Source organism: Balaenoptera borealis (genome assembly GCF_965194805.1).
Source record: "Balaenoptera borealis genome assembly, chromosome: 19".
NCBI classification, from domain to species: domain Eukaryota; kingdom Metazoa; phylum Chordata; class Mammalia; order Artiodactyla; family Balaenopteridae; genus Balaenoptera; species Balaenoptera borealis.
Genome location: NC_138878.1, coordinates 4232989 through 4255294, shown reverse-complemented (window position 1 = coordinate 4255294; position 22306 = coordinate 4232989). Strand labels below are relative to the sequence as shown.

At 49.3% G+C, this 22306-nt stretch overlaps 1 pseudogene across 1 annotated transcript; it reads right to left on the bottom strand.

Annotated features, from left to right (window-relative positions):
• Nucleotides 1-22032, bottom strand: LOC309616384 (arginine/serine-rich protein PNISR pseudogene; annotated as a pseudogene). Its single transcript has one exon. The product of its transcript is annotated as an arginine/serine-rich protein PNISR pseudogene (transcript).
• Between the last annotated feature and the right edge of the window lie 274 nt (nt 22033-22306).

Sequence of the window (22306 nt, the reverse complement as noted above, 5' to 3'; positions counted from 1 at the left end):
TATCCTTTTAGTGTCTCTGTGGTCTGTCTATGGTGTTAGCTCCTTTTTATTCCGCATATTGGCCATTTGTGTGTGTCTGTCTGTCTCTCTCTTTTGTCAGCCTTGTTAGAGATTTGTCAAATTTTACTGGCCTTTTAAAAGTTTTAGCTTTTGATTTCATTGATTTTCTCATTGGTTTTCTGTCACTGATTTCAGTGTCATTAATTTTTGCTTTTCGTCCTTATTATTTTGTTTCTTCTGCTTGCTATGGGTTTATTTTGCTCTTGTTTTCCCAGTTTCTTAGGGTGGGAGCTTAAATTGTGGATTTGAGATCTTTATTATTTTTTTCCTAGTATTTTCTAATGCTATAAATTTCCCTCTAAAGATGGCTTTAGTTGCATCCCACCAACTTTGACACTTTGTATTTTCATTTTCCGTTCAAAACATTTTCTAATATGTCTTGAGACTTCCGTGCATGTGCAGCACAGAGATGAGCCTAGGAGTTCCTCTACCACTTCATGGGGTCGCTTTCTCGAGTTCCCTCCTCCTCCCACCTCCCCTAACTCCGGTTCTCCTTCCCCCTCCCATGGCCACAGAGCCTGTGCCTTAGTTCCTGGCTCTGCCATGCTCTTCCTGCCCCTGTCTGCCTCCAGGACCAAGTGGCAAGAGGTCAGAGTGAGGGGAAAGCTACGGGGGTGCCCCCGCATTCTTGGGACCACAGTTTTTCTGATTAGAGAGAAGCTTTTCAGATTTTGAAGTTCTAGGTGCCTGCCCAACTGCCTCCCTGCTGCAGACTCCCTGGGGGCCAGGACAGGAGACAACCGGAAAAACAGAACAAAGGGAAAATAACTCAGGGCACTCCCCACTCTCTCTGACTCTTCCCTTTGGCGTTGCCCAGTGCAGAAACAGAAGGGTTCTCTCGGAGCTCTCTCTGCCCCGCCTGGTGCATGGTTCCCTTCCAGCGCCTATGAGCTCAGGCCAGGAGATACCAGGAGAAGCGTGGAAACTCACCGCCGCCCCAGGATGCCTTGAGTTCTGGCTCCTCCCCCAGTCTGTCTGCCTCTGTTTACTTCTGAGTTGATTTCAGTGGGAGAGGCAGGAAGGACAGTGCTGGTTCATCTTGACAGCACCAAACCTCCATGGTTTTATTTTTAATAATGGTAGTCAGTGTGGGAGCCCACGGCAGCTGAGAGTGTCAAGGAACTCAGCGCGTCCTGGCATCGCAGGGACCCAGAAGTCAATCAGGTTTAAGCTTAGAAGACTTTTTCCTCTACAATAGCGTAAGGTTCACCCTGAATTCAACTCTCCTGGGCGCATGTGCGTCCATCTCCATCCCGATTGTACGTTTCTCCATCTGGAGAAACTGAGAAACTGAGGCACAGAGAGGACAGGTGTGGCAGAGTGAGGGTCCTACCTGGTCTCTGCGTCCCAGGGCCAGGCTGTGACACCACTGGAGGGTGCTCGGGGTCTCGGCTAACAGAGCACGATGCATCTAGGCAGTGAACCGCTTGGGTCAATCGCACGTGGCGCAGAGTCTGTATTTTAAATACTAATCATAAGAGCTACCACTCAGTAAGCACTTAATGCATCCTGACCGTTATGCACTTTATAATCCTCTCATGTATCTCCACAGCAGCCCTTTGAGGTAGATCATGCTTACTATCCTCGTTTACAGAGGGGAGTGAGGGCCAGAGAAGGCAAGTGACTTTCCCAAGGGCACACAGCAAGGAAGCACTACGGCAGGGATTCAAACCCAGGCCCATTTTTATGGTGCCTCTTAGCCAGGAGAAACTAAAAAATCAAATTCTGAAGACACGTCTTCCCGGTAAACACAGCGGGCCAGCTGGCTTATCTTTCAAGGGCGAACTTTCGTAATTTCAGCGGTCTGCTGATCACAACTTTTCTGATGCATAACCGGCGGATCAGCCCCTGTGTCACAGAGACCTCGTAAACCAGCTAAGTCGTTAACCTCTCAGATGAGTTTTGTTTACTGGCAGGAAATACTGGTAAAGAAAGAGTGACCCTTGAAGAGTATGTACGTTGATGTTTTGTTTTGATTAAGAATTCTGGGAGGCCAGAGACGTCTTTCTGTGTAGAGAGCTGCCGTTTCCCTGCCAGAGTTGGCTCCTTCTGCGGGTGCAGCAAGATCCCGTCACTCCCGGGAACTTTAGAACCTTCTCTTGGGCTGACCCATCCCTGTCCTGGTCAGCAAGACTGACTCAGCGGCCCGAACCCCGACCCGTCCCCTAGGGCTTGTCAAGAGGTGGAAGTAGGAATTTCCCGGACTCCTTATCATTTTGATCAATCTCAGAAACAGGCCACAAGTGGGGCTACCCTGGGACCCCATCCACGCACCAAAAGCACTTCATCCCCATCATTTGTGTACGCGCCTGCACAGAGGCAGGAAGTGGATTTGGTTGCTGTTCTCACTTAATAGGAAAGTAGCACCATGCCTCCAGCTGCCCTCAGTCCACACTGAGGACAGACCAGGCGGCTCCAGGTGTGAACTGTTTGACAGGCACGTGTCTCCTCCACGTTCACCGGATGCCCAGCTCTTGCAGGTACCTGGCAGGTGCCTTAGAGGGCGGGGAAGCCCTCCTCCATCTGTTCTCTAAGATCCCTGGCAAAAGGTGGTGTTCCTTTGCTCCCTCTCTCCCTTCTCTCCTTGTTTTCTCCTTTCTCTTCCCTCCCTCCTCATATTTCTTTCATTTTCCTGTTTTGCACATTTCCCCCTAAGGTAATACATGCTCACTGGAAACGTGTTTGTTAGTCATTGAACAATAAGGAAAAAAATCCCAAACCTCTGTAATCTCAACATTCATATGTGTGAATATTTCTTTTTGGCCTTTTTATATTCACGCACACACACACACACATATATATATATGGGTATGTATATATATGTTTTTAGGCTTGTACCCTTATATGATGCTCTTTTTCTCTGTTTTTGCTTAGTATGTTTTAGAAGCATTCCCTCTCGTCATGGAAAACACCATTATTTTTAACGGTGGTTCTACAGATTTCACTATGCATCTGTAACTGATCACAATCTACGTAGTGTTCATATTGAATTACTCCAGGAGAATACAGGACCCTTGCGACAGTATATTTTCAAGTACCCCTCCCCCATACTAAATGCTACTGTAGCCACATGTATCGTCTCTATACACATTGTAAACCAACAACTCAGTGTCGCCCCATTTATCAACTTGTTCTTTTATGAATTGTGCTTTTGATACTGTATCTAAGAAATCACCTCCTAGCCCAAGGTCTCAGAGAGTTTCTCCTATGTTTTCTTCTAGAAGTTTTATGATTTTAGGTTTTACATGTAGGTCTCTGATTTGATTGAGTTCATTTCTGTATATGGTACGAGGTATAGATCAAAGTTAATTTTCTGCATTTAGATATTTAATTCTTCTAGCACCTTTTGCTGAAGGTACTCTCCTTTCCTCATCAAATTTGCCTTTGCACTTTCACAATCAAAAAATTGACCATGTGTGTGTGGGTCTTGCTTTCTGTTTTATGTTAACAATCTTGACTAGAAATGTAAACCTTCTAACTTTTATTCTTTGTTCAAATTTGTTTTGACTATTTTATATTCTTTGTGTTTCCATATGTATTTGAGGATCTGCTTGTTAATGTCTACCCAAAATAACTTGCTGGGATTATTATTTTTTGTTGTTATTATATAAGTATTAGGTATACAGCATTATAGTTCAACATCTGTATATACTACAGAGTCATCACCACTATGAGTCTAGTTACCACCCATCACCATACAGTGGACCCCCTTCACCCTTTCCACCCACCCTCCAGCCCCTTTCCTCTCTGGTAACCACTAATCTGTTCTCTGTATCTATGAGTTTTTTTTTTAAATTGAAATATAGTTGATTTATAATGTTGTGTTAATTTTAAGTGTACAGTCTATGAGTTTTTGCTTTGTTTGTTGGTTTTGTTTTGTTTTTTAGATTCCACATATGAGTGAAATCATATGGTATTCGTTTTTCTCTGACTTATTTCACTTAGCATAATACCCTCTAAATCCATCCATGTTGTTGCAAGTGTCAGGATTTCATTCTTTTTTATGGCTGAGTAATATTCCATTGTATATACACACAGCATCTTCTTTATCCAGTCATCCATCAGTGGACATTTAGGTTGTTTCCATACCTTAGGCTATTGTAAATAATGCTGCAGTGAACATAAGGGTGCAGGTGTCTTTTTTTTCATCTTTTCTTTTTTTAAAAACATTTTTAAATTTATTTTTGGTTGTGTTGGGTCTTTGTTGCTGCGTGCGGGCTTTCTCTAGTTGCGGTGAGTGGGGGCTACTCTTTGTTGCAGTGCGTGTCTCATTGCAGTGGCTTCTCTTGTTGCGGAGCACGGGCTCTAGGTGCGCAGGCTTCAGTAGTTGCGGCACATGGGCTCAGTAGTTGTGGCATGCAGTCTCAGTAGTTGTGGCTCATGGGCTCTAGAGCGCAGGCTCAGTAGTTGTGGTGCACGGGCTTAGTTGCTCCGCGGAGTGTGGGATCTTCCTGGACCAGGGATCGAACCTGTGTCCCCTGCATTGGCAGGCGGATTCTTAACCACTGCACCACCAGGGAAGTCCCCAGCACCTTGCTTTTTCATACAGTCTGACAACCTCTGCCTTTTAATTGGAGTGTTGAGATCATTTACATTTAAAATAAATAACCTTGTTGGGTTAAAACCTGCCATCTTGCTCTTTGCTTTCCATTTGTCTTATCTCTTCTTTGTTACTTTTTTATCATTTTTTCTTCTCTTCTTTTAGATTAATTGCATAGCTTGTCTGATTCTGATTTATCTCCTTTATTTACTTGTAGATATTTAGAAAGTTGAAGTTTCATTAGGGATGTATAGAAAGTAGCCATTTTCTCTAAAATAATGAGACCAGTCATGAGACAGCTAATTAGTTAAGGAAAAGGTGAATAATAATAAAAATGCATATTTGGGTTTGCCTCTGGTTACCAGTAGGAAACAGAGTAAACCTACCCCAGAAGCCAAGGGCCTTTTATTCCCCAAGCTCACAGGTGTGGTGTCTATGGTTTGCATTGTCAAAGGAGCAAAATGGAGAGTTCTGGAAATTTGGGAGAAATGAGGTGACGGCTAAAAGCCCAGCCCTCAGCAATGACGAGCTCAGCTCGGCTCCCCTTTTCCCTGTGGTTCTCCTCCGTTCCCTTGTGCTAAGCCTCTCTCTCCTAAACGTCTCTCCCCGGAGCTGTGTGTTCCGTGCTCCAAAACGTCCCCAGCCAAAGCATACTTCTGACTAGTGTTTTCCAGTAATTGCGAAGTCCAGCTCTTGGGTTAGCTGGCGTGTCTCTCCAGTGCATCGATTTTAGGGCATATTTTGGTGAAGGGCGTGAGTGACAACACACCAGGTACCACACTCAGAGCTTTATCTGCATTAGTTCATCCGCTCCTTCCAACAGCACTGGGAGGTCCCCGCTGTAATTAGCCCCACTTTGTGGGGGATGAAACTGAGGCTCCAGCCCTTCCAGCAGCGGCTGGAATTCACGTCTGGGCTGTCCACCCATCAGAACCCACGCTCTGAACCCTGGAGCTGTCCCCGGGAGGGCCCGTCGTGCTTGGATCTCCTATTTTTGTCTGTTCTTCCCCACGGCTGAGATGAACAATGAAATATTTAACAGAGCCTTTTGAAACGTCTTCCCCTTCAGGAATCAGCCCTGTGCTGGTGCTGAACAGACAGAGGGAACGAGACATGGTCTTTGTCGTAGAGATGCTGTTACTGGCGTCACCTGGCTTCCACGTCTGCAGGTAGCTGGGGATGGGGGTGGGGGTCACCTGATCTGTGCCCGATTCCGCTGGGCTTGCCTCCAGGATGCAGGTTGGATCCCATTCCAGCTCCCACGTCTTTGTTCTGTGCCTGGTCCCCCAAGTGTGGCCTGGGGCGTGTTCTCCTTGTGGCCATCGTAGAAGCCCTTTGAGCAAAGAAAGTGATCAAACATAGCCAAGTTGAAAGTCAAGAGATGGGAAGTACTCTCTGCCCACCAGCCACGCAAGCCCCCAGGCCATGGGGCCGCAGAACAGTCTTCCAGCCTAGTGACGAATCAGTAAATTCAGTTGATTCGATTTACTTCATCTGTTTTGACAGGTGAGTAAAGTAAATTGCATGATAAATGCAAAAAAAAGAGGAAGTACAAGGTGCCGCTGAGGAAGACAGTGACCTAAGCACCTGTGACCTGCCAACCATCTGTCCTCACAGAGGAGGTGGCATTTGTGCTGGGTCATGCGAGGCGGGAGCTCCCCAGGCGGAGGGGGTAGAGCATGTGCCAAGGCCCAGGGGCACGGAAGGCCCCTGTGGGTTCAGCGGCAGGAGGCGGAAGCGTGGGCGGCTGTGTGTGTGAGGGGAGGGGCAGGGAAGTGGCTGCAGTAGCGGGAGAGGACCCCAGAAGGCAGCCAGGGATGAAGCTGGAGTGTCTTGGTCAGGCTTGAACTTTCAGATGACAGTTCTGGCCGCAAAGTGGAGAAGAGAGGAGGCACAGCAATAATGAGTATCGCTTACAGGTTTTTAAAGAAGTGCTGGGCACTTTGCATTTAAACCTCACAACAACCTCGTGACATCTGTATTATTATTATAAGGGGGGTTTTAGTTTTTAATTTTTTGGCCGCTCTGCTCGGCGTGTGGGATCTTACTTCCCCGACCAGGGATGGAACCCGTGCCCCCTGCATTGGAATCGCGGAGTCTTAACCACTGAACTGCCAGGGAAGTCCCCGGTATTATTTTTTTTAGCCTACAAATCAGTGAGTTTTAACTTATTGTAAAGTCTCTCCTCACTGGCCAGACTTGACGAGCTGGAGGCTTGAATGTGCTCACCGGTAGGGGAAGGGAAGGGTCATCTCTTAATGCACTGTATGATCCCATTTACAGGACCTTCTGGAACAGCCAAAGCTGGGGGAGGTGGGAGGTAGGTGGGAGGTGAGGGAGGGCCCAGGGCTGACTGGGGAGGGGCATGAGGTGGTGGAAACATTCTACCTGTGATTGTGTTTGTGTGGTATAGACGTTTGTTGGAACTGGTTGAGCTGGATTTGAAGTCAACCTCCTATAGGTTTGATTTTAAAACGCCTCTGCGGCCCCCTGCTGGTGACTTTGGGTCAGTGTGGGCGCCGCTAGTCAGTGGAAGGGGATCATGTGAGAACACGCGGATGCGCCTTCCTCTTTTGTGTTTCGGGGTACCTGGCCTTTCCCCTTCTCAGCTGAGGCGTCTTTCTGCCTCTGGGGGACCAGGGATGCTTCAGGAGCTCAGCATGAGAGAGGAGTCGGAGTCTAGCTTTTAGAGTTCTTACTGAGATCAGAGGCCTGAAAGTGGACACTGGTAAAGACAAAGGTTTTCTAAATCCCTTTAGCTCCCACTTATGCATCAAGAGCCAGGCCTGTTATCACCAAAAATTCTACAAATAACAAATGCTGGTGAGGGTGTGGAGAAAAAGGAACCCTCCTACACTGTTGGTGGGAATTTAAGTCGGTACAGCCACTGTGGAGAACAGTATGGAGGTTCCTTAAAAAACTGAAAATAGAGCTACCATATGATCCAGAAATCCCACTCCTGGGCATATATCCAGAAAAGGTGAAAACTCTAATTCAAAAAGATACGTGCGGGCTTCCCTGGCGGCTCAGTGGTTAAGAATCTGCCTGCCAATGCAGGGGACATGGGTTTGAGCCCTGGTCTGGGAAGGTCCCACATGCCGCGGAGCAACTAAGCCCCTGCGCCACAACTACTGAGCCTGCGTGCCACAACTACTGAAGCCCGTGCGCCTAGAGCCCATGCTCTGCAACAAGAGAAGCCACCACAATGAGAAGCCCGTGCACCGCACAAAGAGTAGCCCCCGCTTGCCACAACTAGAGAAGGCCCGCGTGCAGCCGCGAAGACCCAAGGCAGCCAAAAATAAAAAAAAAAAAGATACATGCACCCCAATGTTCATAGCAACACTATTTACAATAGCCAAGACATGGAAGCAACCTCAGTGTCCATCGACAGATGAATGGATAAAGGAGATGTGGTACATATATACAATGGAATACTACTCAGCCATAAAAAAGAATGAAATAATGCCATTTGCAGCAACATGGATGGATCTAGAGATTATCATACAAAGTGAAGTAAGCCAGACAGAGACAAATAGCATATGATATCACCTATATGTAGCATCTAAAAAAAGTGATACAAATGAACTTATTTACAAAACAGAAACAGACTCAGACATAGAAAACAAATTATGGTTACCAAAGGGGAAAGGGTAGCGGGGAGGGATAAATTAGGAGCTTAGGGTTAGCAAAGACACACTACTATATATAAAATAAACAAGAAGGACCTACTGTATAGCACAGGGAAATATACTCAATATTTTTTAATAACCTATAATGGAAAAGAATCTGAAAAACAATACATATATGTATAACTGAATCACTTTGCTGTACACCTGAAACTAACACAACATTGTAAATCAACTGTACTGCAATTAAAAAAAAAACAAAAACACATTGAACTTGGCCTCCAAGCTGATTATCAGGCAGAGAGAGTACAATTCAGGGCTTCGTGAAAGGGGCATCCTTGCAACACAAGAAGGTGGGAAATCCTTCCTTCCCAGCTCCAGCCGGGTGAGGGGGGAATGAGAAAGAAATGGGGGTGGCGAAGTGCCCTGGGATGTCCCCCTGGGTGCCCCCCCTCCCGCCAGAGCTGAGGGAGGGAGGGAGATTAAGGGGGAGGCTGAAAGCAGAAGGACTCAGAGCCACCCCCAGTGCGACGTGGAGGGGAGACCACCGTGCACCGGGCCAGCTCCAACACGGGGCAGCGCCGTGGGCCCAGGCTGCTGCAGTGGCCTGGTTAGGAGGAAGTGGCCAGAGCTGAGCCCAAGCTTGCTGTAGTGCGTTGAAGGGGGGCTGCTAAAAAGCTGTGTCCATGCGCCAACCCCCAGAATGGCGAATGTGACCTCGTTTGGAGAAAGAGTCTGCAGATGTGTTCAAGTGGTCATGTAGCAGATCTCAAGATGACATAATCCTGGATCAACCAGGTGGGCCCTCAATGCAATGACCAGTGTCCTTCTGAGAAGAGGAGAGGCTGTGTGAGAACGGAGGCGGAGATTGGGGTGATGCAGCCACAGGAACGAACGCCTGAGCCCCCAGAAGCTGGAAAGGGCAGGAAGGATTTTCCCCAGACCCTTTGCCCACACCTTGATTTCAGACTTCTGGCCTCCAGAACTGCAAGAAAATGAATTCCTGTTGTCTTAAGCCCCCCTGTCTGTGGTCATTTGTTCTGGCAGCCCCAGGACACTAATCTTGGCTCCTGTGTCTCGTAAAAGGATCTGGGGGTTGGGTGGGTTCCCCTCCCCTCCCCTGGGAAAACCACAAAGACCCTAGCCTTTCCTCCCACCCCAGGAGGCATCACAGGAAGGAGAGAGTCAGGGAAGCAGCAGCCGTGAGAGGCTCTGGGTGGCGCATCTCAGATTAGTGACCTGAGACTTTTCAAATGAGCAAAAGGTGCTGTCAAGTGAGAGAAACTGGGATATTGCTTATTGTCAAGTCCAAGTACCACTTCCCACACCACCTCCAACCGCCCTGTTATAGAAAATAGACACACACCTCTGAGCACATGTGGTGTGAGCGTAGCCGTCTGTCCCACGGGGATGAGAAGTGCACAGAGGAGGAGGCCAGTGAGGGGAGACGCCGAGGATGCCCGGGGCTCTGCCCACGGTCTCGGCCACGGTCACGTCCAGTCTGGTCCGAGCTTCTGCAGGCGTCCTGGGGCTCCCGCAGTGGTGGAGGGTGGCTGCTGCCCGCGGGGATGAAGGCTGAGCCTGGCCCCTGTCCGATTTTTGCATCTGGAAAGTGTTACTTGATTGCTAGAAAAATAACCAGGCGAACCCGGGTCGTTTCCGGCAGAGAGGCCCTAAGAAGGCACCTTTGGAGCCAGATGACTCAGGGCTGAGCCGAGAGCTGTGTGGTCCGCGAGCCATGCTGCCTGGAAGCTGCTGCCTGCGTTGGCAGCTGACTCACCGTTGTTTCCCCTTTGAGGGGCAGCGCGGGAGCCTGTGGCCCAGCTTCGTGACTGCCCCGATGCCCTTTTGCAGTCACAGCGAATCACAGATCAGTGTTAGTGTCCTGTGGCTGCTGTAATAAGTGAACCAAACCTTAGAGACTTAAAACAGCATAAATCAACATAAACCTATGGTCTTGCAGGCCTGGAGGTCAGAAGACCAAAATGGGTCTCACTGGACTGCAGTCAGGGTGTTGCAGGGCTGGTTCCCTCTGGAGGTTCCAGGAGAGAATCTGCTTCCTGGCCTTTTCCAGCTTCTAGAGGCGCCCGCATCCCTTGGCTTGTGGCCCCTCCTCCATCCTCAAAGTGCCTCCCTCCAGCCTCTGCTTCTGCATCACACCTCCTTCTTCTCCGACTCTGACCCCCGCCTCCCTTTTCTTTTTGTTTCCTGTTGAATTTTTCTATTTCTGTTCAGTAACAATACCATAAAAATAATACCTTGAGATTTTTATATAATTTTTTTCTTCCGTGAACACATGTATCCTCACAACATCCCTGTGAGGTAGGGCGAAATCAGGTACTATTTTTGCCAATTTCAGGAAGGGAAACTGAGGCACCCAGAGGTTAAATCACTTGCCTGGGACCCAAAGAACACCAGCAGAGTAAAGTCGGGGAAGTGGGAATGCCAGGGTGAATCACTGCTGAACTTAGGAACCAAAACATTTTCAAATGTGGGAAAATTTTGCACAGATTCCAGAAAACTAGAAATGAACTACTTCCCAGTATTAAAGATTAGAATATTCGTTATTCTTTTAAAAGTGATATTAGAGGATTACTTCCTGAGTTTTCCATTCTTACATTGAGAAACAATAATAAGTACTAATCAGGAAGAGGAGCTATGACTTCACCATTAGCATAATCAAAATAAGATTCACCTATAAATAATTTGAAGTGACTGTTAAAAATAATAACACAAGGGCTTCCCTGGTGGCACAGTGGTTAAGAATCCGCCTGCCAATGCAGGGGACACGGGTTCGAGCTCTGGTCCGGGAAGATCCCACATGCCGCGGAGCAACTAAGCCCGTGCGCCACAACTACTGAGCCTGCGCTCTACAGCCCGTGAGCCACAACTACTGAAGCCCGTGCACCTAGAGCCCGTGCTCCGCAACAAGAGAAGCCACCACAGTGAGAAGCCCGCGCACCGCAATGAAGAGTAGCCCCTGCTCGCTGCAACTAGAGAAAGCCGTGCACAGCAACAAAGAACCAAAGCAGCCAAAAATAAATAAATAAAATAAATAAATTAAAAAAAATAATAACACAAGTCATAGAAAACTGAACTAGCATCAAGGAACCTAATCATACTGTGAAGTAAAGAAAGCAAACAAACAAAAAAATAAACAGATAAAAACGTATGGAAGATATTCACTATCTGCAAAAAAAGGGAAGAGGAAGATGGGTGGATGGTAGGGGCAGAGTATCTCTGACAGACTAATTTGTCACATAGTGACACAGTTTTTCTTTAGTGAGAGACCAGACATGTTTTGCTCTGGCGGTGCTGCTGCTAAAAAGGCCAGAGGCTGCAACAGAGAGTCATAGATTGCTGTCTTCCCTCGATGCCGAGTGAGGTTTCCGGTGTTCCCAGCCCCCGTCAGCCTGGTTGCCACATTCTGTTAAAGCTTGAATCCCCTTGGGAATTCCCATGATTGTTTGGACCGGACTCCATTGTAGACACATCTTGTCCACTTGGCATCGTTCCTGGTGGTGGCTCTACCATGCTTTGCTGCCCTGAAGCTTCTCTTTGGGCAATCCAAGCTTGAGCCAGTGCAGCTCAGTCGATCTGGCTGGGGTCCTGCTGGTGCTGGAGTGACTGCATCCATTGTTGTTGACGCAAAGGGCCGTTGCTGCCAAGGCCGTCCTCCTTGATCCCGCATCCTGACTTTTAAAGTATATCTGACTTTCTCAGAGGTTCACCTTCTGTTTAAAATTTCGGTTGATTCAGAACTACACCTTGGAAGCGTAGCAGCAAGATTACTTACGCTCCACTCTGGTTCCGGAACACCGTGTCGCCACCGTTCCTATAATACCCCGCCTCCCTCTTAGAAGGACGCTTGTGATCACACTGGACCCACAGGATAATTCAGGATGATGTCCTCATTTCCAGATCCTTAATCACATTAACAAAGTCCCTTTTACAATGTGTAGTGGGCTGACTGGTGTTCCCCCCAATTTCATCTCTACCCAGCCCTCAGAATGTGATCTTATTTGGAAATAGGGTCTTTGCACATGTAATCAAGTTGGGGTCCTACTGGATTCGGGTGGGTCCTCATCCAGTCACTGGTGTCTTCGTAAAAAGAGGGGAATCTGGACACAGACACACAGGGAAGATGGCCGTGTGACAATGGAGTCAGAGATGGGAGGGATGTAGAGCCTAGGAACCCCAACTTGCTGGCGACCAGTGGAAGCTGCCAGAGGCATGGAACCCATCGTCTCCCAGAGCCTTGGAGGGAGCAAGGCCCTGCTGACACCTGGATTTTGGACTTCTGGCCTCCGGAACTGTGAGAGCATAAGTTTCTGTTGTTTCAAGCCTCCCCATTTTTGGTCCTTTGTAGTAGCCCTAGGAGACTCATGCATCATATAAAGCAGCCTTCACGGGCTTCAGGGATCAAGATGTGCACATCTTAGGGGGCCATTATTCAGCCTATCACAGAGCCTTAGAGGTGAGGAGAAACCTCCATGCTGGGGAGGAGCTGGGTTGCTGGAGACTGCAGTTAACCCAGGTATGAAGTCTAGGTTTGCTACCATGGGCTTTAGCGCAAGTGACGCCATTTCGAGCCTGCGGTTTTCTTTTTAACAGACTTCAACATGCAGATTTGGGGGGGCAGGGTACACAGTTCAGCCTATAAGAGAAATACAAAATATTCCCTGGGATTTTTCACTGGAAAGTTGGCTGTTTGGAGGGGAAATGTATGGCTTTCAGAACATTCTATCCTTGACCAGGTTACATGGCGTGGTCTGTTTCGGTCAGCCTTTGCCACGTAACAAAGCATCCCAAATCATAGGGGCTTCAAACAATGCAGTGTATTATTCTCAGGTTCTGTGGGGTGGTCCTTCTGTGGTGTCACTGCTGGGGACTGACAGCTTGGCTAGGGCTGAGGGTCCCAGGCCGCTCGCTCATGTGCCTGGCAGTTGGGGCTGGCTGTCAGCTCAGGTACTGGGGTCCCCCGCACCCCCTACTCCCCATCCTCTCATCCTCCAGTGGGCTAGACTGGGCTTCTTTATAGCACAGTTGTCTCTGGGTCTGAGGGAGTGACAGCAGAAGCTACAGACCCTGTGGATCCCAAGCTTGGAGCAGGTGCCCAATCACTTCCACCGTAATCTACTGTTCAAAGTAAACCACACCGCCAAGCCAGGTATAAGGGCGGAAGAATAGCCTCCACCTGGTAAGGAGCTGAGGGGCAGAGTCACAGCGGGGCGAGGACACGGGGAGGCGGGGGTCACTGGGAGCCGTCATGGTAACAATGGACCACGTGGTCATGACTCTCCTGAGGAGACGATTCCAGCTTTGGCTTGGGTTGAAAGCAACACCCAGTGAGCAACAGACCCAGGTCATTCAACTGACGATTGGGAACACATGCGCGCAGGGAGAGGCCATTCTTACAGTTGTCCCCGGGTCAGAGACCCGCTAGGACTTGCACATCTGCACGAATCCACTGACTCACCACAGCCTGCCAGGGACTCCAGAAGTCTGTCTTCCATTAGGGCCAGTATTTAATAGGAACACAGAGGCCACACCATCATTTGGAAATAAGAATCTCAATTTATCTCAGTTTAGGCAAGAAGGAAGACAGAGCCCTGTCAACGTTCTTTTCAATAGATCACGGGATATTAATGACTTCAGTTGTTACCATTGTCGAGTGCTTTCTTGGGAGTCAGAGATGATTCTGTTACAGTCAGCAAACGTTTGGTGACCGCCTTCTGTGTGCCCGGCCCTGTGCTGTAAAACCAAGGAGCGGATTGACCCTTCCTGTTCCTGTTCCCTATTGCTGCTGTACAAGAAACCACCGCCAAACTTAACCACCTCAGAACAACACCAATCATTGATTTTGCTCGTGCATCAGCCGGGTCTGGAGGACCCGCACTTGCAACTGCACGTTGGTGCTGCTGCCGGCTCTCCTCCCCGGGGCAGCTTGGGCTTCCTCACGGCATGGCAGTGGGCTTCCAAGTACAAGCGTCCCGTGAGGAAGAAGTCGAAGCTACCAGGCTCTTAAGGCCTGGTACAGCGTTACTTCTGCCACATTCTTGGTCACACAGTTCAGAGTCAAGGTAATAGTGTCCTTGCAAAACTCATGTCCACTGGCACCTCAGAATGGGGCCTCGTTCGGAAAAGGGGTCTTTGCAGATGTAATACGATGAGGTCATGCTGAACTAGCGTGGCCCTAATACACCGTGACTAGTGTCCTTATACGGAGAGGAGGGGACACGGCAGATCGGAAGCTGGAGGAGGAGAGCAAGGATCCTCCCCTCCAGGTGCCAGAGGGAGCCTGGCCCTGCCGACACCTCGATTTCACACTCTGGCCTTGGATAGTGTGAGAGAACAAACTTCTGTTGTTTTGAGGCACCCAGTTTGTGGTCGTTTGTTCTGGCGCACCTGTGACGCGGATACGCTCATTTACCCTGCTTTTCAAACTCTGACCGCTGACTCCACTTATTTGATAGTTTTCTGGGGTGGGGGAGATTAGGGAGGGTGTCCCATAGGCGATAGTGCTTGGGAGGGACGGTATTTATAGAAACAGGAGTGGCAGGACTTCCGTGGTTAAGAATCCAATGCAGGGGACACGGGTTCGAGCCCTGGTCCGGGAAGATCCCACATGCCGCAGAGCAACTAAGCTCATGTGCCACGACTACCGAGCCTGCGCCCTAGAGCCCGCGAGCCACAACTATTGAGCCCACATGCCACAACTACTGAGCCTGCGCCTCTAGAGCCCGTGCTCCGTAGCAAGAGAAGCCACCGCAGTGAGAAGCCCGCGCACCGCAACGAAGAGTAGCCCCCGCTCACTGCAACTAGAGAAAGCCTGCGCGCAGCAACAAAGACCCAACACAGCCAAAAATAAATAAATATATTACAAAAAAAGAAACAGGAGTGTTGACGACTCAGAGGACATGGATGAGAGGGACGATACTGAGAACTCTCGACAATTAACTCGTTACTACAGCAGCTCTGTAAAGTGGGTCTGTTACTATTCCCATCTCACAGATGGAGAGACTGAGGGATGGGGAAGTCAAAGCACTTGCCCAGGGTCTCAAGCCAGGAGGGATGGAGCTTGGATTCAAGGTCCAGCAGGAGATCTAGAGGCTCAGGGCCCCTCCCTAGCAGGAGGGTGCAGTGCTGTGATTCCCTTGCTGGGGGCTGGAGGGGAGACCAGTTTTCATTCTGTTCATCCCTCACTCCCCCAGCTGGTGTGCAGGGGTCCAGCTCATGTAAGGACTGAGCACACACGCTGGGGGATGCCGTTCGTGAGAGAACAGGCAGCATTGGGATGCTTGGCTTCCCCCGAGGCTGACAGAAAGGTTTAGAATCTTCCGGAAATGCCACACCCTCGGTGTGAAACCCAGGGCCCAGCCTCCTCTGGCAAAGCCTGATTGTCATCTGGGGAGAAAGCAATCACCGTTGTAGCGTTTGCCAAAAGAGCCGCATTTCCTGAGGCGTTCCCAGCCACGGTCATCGGTGTTCTCTGGCTCTTCTCCTTGGATATTGGAGAGAAGAGAGGGGGGCAGAAACCCTGGTGATGGCGGGAACCCAGGCGTGTTTCAGGTTAATGATTTCAAAGCAGCGTGAGCAATGAGTCTCATGAAATTGCGAAATGTAGTCTTTCCGTTTTCGTAAAGATATAATCATACTTCCATTTTGTTGTTTGCCTCTGAGAATGAAGAGGTTCCAGACGGATGATTCAAAAGAGAGAAAACAGGGACTTCCCTGGAGATCCAGTGGTTAAGATTCTGCACTTGCACTGCAGGGGGCACAGGTTCGATCCCTGGTCTGGGAACTAAGATCCCGCATGCCACGCAGTGCGGCCCAAAAAAAAAAGACCCAACCAACCAACCAACCAAACAAACAAAAGAGAAAACAAAGAAACAATAACAGCAAAAAATAAACTCCCTTGTTCTAACATTAGATTTATTATCACTTTTAAACTAAAGACGTTATCAGGATTGGCTATTGGGGAGGAACAAAAACCCCACCCCTCCTCCCCACCTAAATAAGGATAGAAGTTTCTTTCTCTTTTATATAAAAGAAGACTGATGTAGGTAGTAGAACTGATATAGAGACCTATATCAGTCATGGACCCAAGTGCCACCATTTATGGCTCTGTTCCCAAGGTACCTCATGGTCCAAAGTGGCTGCTGCACTCCAGCCATCATACGCATATTCTAGGCAGGAAGGAAGAAGGAGAACCGTGAAGGGCAAACCTCCCCCTCCCTTTAGGGAGACTTCCTTGAAGCCACACAAAACTATTCCACTCACTCCTCTTTGACTTAGATGAAGTTCTACAGAAAGGAGAAGGCGCAAGTCTGGCTGAGAAGTATTATTTTTTAGCTGAGTGACAGTGCACTCGATTAGAAATCAAGAATCATCCTATTTTTAAGGAAGAAAAGAGAGGAGCTATCTGGAGGCAACTTGAGCATTCTGTGTCGCTGCTGGGGAATTTTGTGGTTAAAGGGATCTAGCACTGACATGGAGCATTGGGAAGCTGGCAATATTGTCCCAGGATGGCCACAAACTGTGTCACCCTGGGTGTTGATGATTTGGCAAACTTACCACTTTTCATAAGCTTTTCCTTGGTTGAGGAGGAAGGATTCATGAGTGTTCCAGGATAATTGTTTATACTTCAAAACCATTAAAGTGTTTCCATCCCAAATCCTGTAAAGAAAAGCTCCCTGAATGTTCCAGTACTTTCTAACCAAAGAATTCCCAAAGCACTCAGTAGATGATGAGCTTGGGTTCCTAGTTCCCTCTTGTGGGCTCGGGGTTCACCCAGCACCCAGGTGCCCAGAGAGAAAGGGAGCTGTTTGGGGGGCTATGGCTGACTGTCCTCTTTGGTGCCAGGAGCTCCCCCCGAGACATCCATTCCAGCTCCCCTGGCCCCAGGCCATCCTCCCCATGGCTGCCTCATGATCTGCCCCAGATGGAAGTCTGCCTTTTGGAGGCTCCTAATTCTCTTCCCCCATGTTCATATCTACATTGCTTAGCAGGCTCACTCAGGCTCCCACCCCCAGCCTCACCTCCCCAGTATGGTCCCTGTGTCTCCTGTTCATCCTTCTAGGGCCATCTCTCTGCCCAGCCCCCCTGCCTTGGATCCACCCCCACTTGGATCAACAGCTCGGGCTGCCCTGGCCACTGGGTGAACACGTGAGCCAGGTCCTGTTCCCTGGCCACAGGCTTGTGATGGCTGGGTGTATTAGTTTGGGTTCCCCCAAAACAGACTCTGAGACAGGATGTGAATGCAAGTAGTTTAAATGGGGAGATGATCCCAGGAAATACCAGGAGGAGGGGGAAAAGGGAAAGAGCGAATGAAGAGTGGGCATCACATCAGCTATCACTGGGGCACCTGGAGTGTAGTCCCTTGGGTTCTCTGGGAGCAAGTGTCATCCCCTGAGCGGTGAGGGAGCTGGGGTATCTATACTCCAGGTCTTATTCAATTATTGGTTGATGCTGCTCCAACGGGTGTGATTCCACGCCAGTTTTGGCCTGCCATGGGCACCGTGCCCAGGGGCAAAGGAATGTCTGTGCCGGCAGCTGAAAGTCAGGCAGGCAGGCACTGCAGCCGTCAGGGTTCAAGGACCAGGATGGGGCATGACAGCATCTGCCAAAGTGGACATGTGGCCTGAGCCGGGCCAATCGTGTCTTTCCCTGGGATTTTACTTCTCAATTTGTAGCCAGGTGGAAGGTGTGGCCTGTTGAATCATAGCTGCCAGTGGCCACCTTCTCTGCCTCGTGGGGTGACCAGAGGAGCCAGGCAAAGCCCAGAGAGAAGGGGGGAGGTCAGGGGAGGGGAGGGGGATGTGACCATCTTCTTTGAGGCCCTGGTCCCAGGTGTACCTGAAACTGTCTCTCTCCCCTGGGCCTCCCACTCATAGTAGCCGATACATCACCTCTTTTTCTTCCTCAGTCTGTCCTAGTTACGTTTCCATAACCTGCATCTGGCCCCGCATCACGTCTATCCGTGACGCCTCTGTTCACCCCTTGGTCCAGACACCCGCCCCCTCTGGGCTCCTTGGAAGCCTGTAGGTCCCTGTCACTGCCCTCAGCACAGAGGATGCATTGACTGTCCACCCGGGGTCCCCCCATCAAAAGGCTTGTCTCATGTCTGCCTTATTCATCTCTTTATTCCCAGAATGCCTGGTCCAAAGGAAGTCCTCAGTAAATGTCTTCAAATAGAATGAAAAGTGAACTCCAGCATTCATTTATTTTAAAAATATATTTACATTTTCTGCCTGTATTACTTCTTGTGGGGTAACTTGAGGTGGATAAATTTGCTTTTCACTGTTGGCTGAAGAATTCCTTTAATTTGCTCTAAACTACCTCTCCCGAACTTTAAGGGGGTACTCATCATATTCTGGGATTTGGTGTTCACTTTTCCTATGTGAGTCATAGTTTTTATATAGTTAAATAATACCACAGCTCAGCCTTTGGCTTCCCAATTTCTTCTTGTAAAAAGCCCTCCTCTTTATATGGCTAGACTTTTTCAGTTCTTTCCTATTTCTCTCTTATATTTGCCCGCACTTTGTCTGACATATAGTAGGTGCTCAACTAATATTCAGTGCATAGAAGAATGAAGGCACAGATATCCTCAGAGAACAGAGAGACTCCTGGATTCCCTTCCCCAGACTTCAGGGTCCTTGTCTTAGTTTGCGTTCCCAGAAGCATACCCTGAACTGAGGATTTGAGGGCAGGCAGCTTATCTGAGAGATGCAAGGAATACAGGAAAGAGATACAGGGAAGGGAAGGAACGTGGTAAAGTGTACAGCATTAAGCCGACAACTATGTGATCAGCTAGAGAATCCTTCTGGGAAACGTCCACCTCTGAATCATCCCAGCCGAGAGCGCAGGATCTGGGGTATTTACACCCCCAGCCCTGTTAGCCTTTGTCAGCCGATGCCTCAGGGGCATTAAGTCCCAGGCATTTGGGGGCTTTGGTCTCATTTGATTGGCCATGGATTGACATGTGCTCCCAACAGGGCCAGTTAGATTCTCTCTCTACGAAGTTAGAACTGGGAGATGATTGGGCACGACCTGAGCTGGTCCCTGGAACAAGGGAGATGTGAACTCCCATGCTGGTGGGATGGTCAGGTCCACAGGGGATGGGCAAGGCCTGGCTGCAGAGGGAGAAGGGAGGGACCCCTTTCAGAGTGTGAGAAATAGACAGTACTGCCAGCGTGCTTGACACCCTTCCAGGACTAATGCTAGTTCTTTGAGGGTCTTGGCAGTCCTTGAATTCCACAATAACCCAGTATCCTACCAAGCACCCCACTTCTGTGCTTAAGCTAACTTGAGTGGGTTTCTGTTACTTGCAACTTCAATTGATCAAGATCTTACCCTAGATTTACACCCCCTCCCCCAAAGAGCTGCCTGCCAATATAAGATGTGGAACTCACGCTTGTACCCTTCCTCTCCAACAAGTCAAGCAAATCCACCCCACTGAGATCCCGGAGGACCACATGATCGGCACCTGTCAACACAGAGGTGCCATCATCTTTCCCATCCTTTTCGTTCCTCTTTCTAAGCCATGCCCATCACAAAATGGTACGCCTATGTCTCCTTGACTCAAATTGTTAGTAGTCTTTGATGCCGAATTGAGGCTCAGTGGCTTTCTGCAGCTGCTGAATGGGTGTGGCAGGAACAAACGAGAAGCTGGAACTCCACAACCTTGGCTCTTGGTGTCCAAACCAGAGACGCCAATCAAAACAACTGGTGAGAAGATGTTGATGTGAGTTCAAGACCCATTAGTTTTACGGCAACCACCTCACGAGATAGGAAAGAAAGACCTTGATGCCGTCTGGTGCGACCCCACCATTTTGCAGACGTGTGTGGTCCTCCCATCAGCCCACCTTGGTTCCAAGAGAGCGAGTGGAGAGAGGGATGGAACGTCTCCAGGCCGGAGCGTTCCTTTTTCCAGATTGGGCTTCATTATGACCAGAAGGGCCTTTTCCTTGGTCTCAAACTCTCCGTGACTTAACTCCTGCCTGGGTACAAACGGGATCCTTTGCTGGGATTTCCAAGGATATAAGTGGCCAGTCCCTTCTCAGGAGGACTCTTGGGTGCCTCTCGGTTCTTCCCGTCCAGGACCTCCCAGGAGCCCATGTTGCCCATGACACACCATTTTATTCAAACTCATATGTTATTTTTTGGAAATTAGAGTCTAAGATTGCACAATGATGGAAAAGTTGATGGAAAGCAAACCTCTCTCTTTGTACCTTGTTGGCCCCTAATAACAATAATATTAACTAATACTTGCTAAGTGCCAGGCCCTGTTCTGTTTTCCATATATTAACCATTTAATGGCAGCCCTGAAGAAGGAAGATGCTGTTATCATCAACCCACTTTACAGATGGGCAGCTGAACACAGGCCAAGCTTGGAAGTAGAGGAGCCAGAATTTGAACCCAGTTCTACTGGTTCCAGAAGATGGCACGACCCACAAGCTACAGACTCAGGCTCAACCTGCCCCTTGGGTGATCCAGCCTGGGAGGCAGTTGCAGCTCAGAGAGGTCAGGTGACTTGAGCAAAGACACAGAGCTGGTGGAGTCAGGATTCAAACATCCATCTAGACCCTCCTTCCCCTGGACTAACTAGTTAGCTCCCTGAGAAGGATTGATTATCTTTCACTGAGTGTCTGCTTGGTGCTTGGCACTGTCTGTGTGTTATCACATATTGTGTCTGTTTTATTTATTTACTTATTTAACAATTAATTAATAAATTTGGCTGCGCGGCACAGCTTGCAGGATGTTAGTTCTCTGACCAGGAATAGAACCCAGGCCCATGGCAGTAGAAGTGCAGAGTCCTAACCACTGGACTGCCAGGGAATTCCCTATCGTGTCCGTTTTAAAACTTGGAGAGGATTTAAAACAAGCCTGCAGATTCTTTGATCTCTACCTGTTAGAAAGTGTGGTCCGTGCCCTCTCTCCTTGACCCCAAGCAGGCTCCGTGTCTTGACCAAGGGTATGGCAGCCGTGATGTTCTGTGACTTCCATTGCCAGGCCACTAAAGGTCCTGCATCTTCTGCCTGGTTCTCTTGGGAGGCTTGCTCTGGGGGAAGTAAAAAGTCTGACTACCCTGAGACTACCTTCCTGGAAAGGCCACGTGGCGCTCCTACCACGTGGGTGACTCAGCTCGGATGACCAGCCCAGTGGAACCTTCAGACGTCTGCAGCCCAGCCAACATCTGACTGCAACCACACAATGAAGCAAGGAAGAACCATCCAACGGGGCCCATCCCAGATTCCTGAGCTACAAAACTACGAGCAAAATAAGATGGTTGTTTTAAGCCACTACATTTTGGGATGGTTTGTTACACAGCACCAGTGACCATAACATCCCATTTGAGAAATGTTAACCCCACTGAGGTGTTAAAGAGAAATGAAGTCGCTTAGAATGCCCAACGGGTTCACACTGCGGGCAATCCTGCTCCCTGTTCTCAGACCACCTGGTTCAGGGCCAAGGTCACAGGCGTGAGCGCTTGCTGGATGGAAGTCAGCGGGCAGTGCTGGGCACGGTCAGATCCCGTCTCTCAGCACGGCAGACGAGAAGCAGGTGGACCGATGAAGAGGAGACCACAGAGGGAGAGGAAAGGAGAAACAATGGAGGTGGGGGTCTGGAAGTTCCTTGGTGCAGGGTGCTGGGGCAGCGGCTGCCAGTCTGGACAGGAGTTGGCAGCTCGGCTGGGGGGCGACATTGTAGAGAGGTGCCCTCAGGTTGCAGCTCTGCCAACAGCCCCCCTGGAACACCTGAGCTGGGAAAGGTGTCCCCAGAGCCATCCGGGACCAGCGAGGAGCCTGCAGAGTCGCCACAAAAAGGAGGCAGAGGCCCGAGCAAGCTGAGCTGTGGATGCTTCGGTACTGACCACACCTCCCCACCCCCACCCCCACCCCCACCCAGATGCTGGGCCCATGAGAAATCTGATTCTGTGTGGCTTCCCTTCCCCTCTGCTGGGGCAGGGACCACTTTCTCCCACTCCCCCGGACCCCAGGTTTCATGGTACACAAGGTGGTGGCAGCTGAGTGGGGGTGAGCATGAGTTGAAATCCCAGTTCCTTGTGATGGGAGGG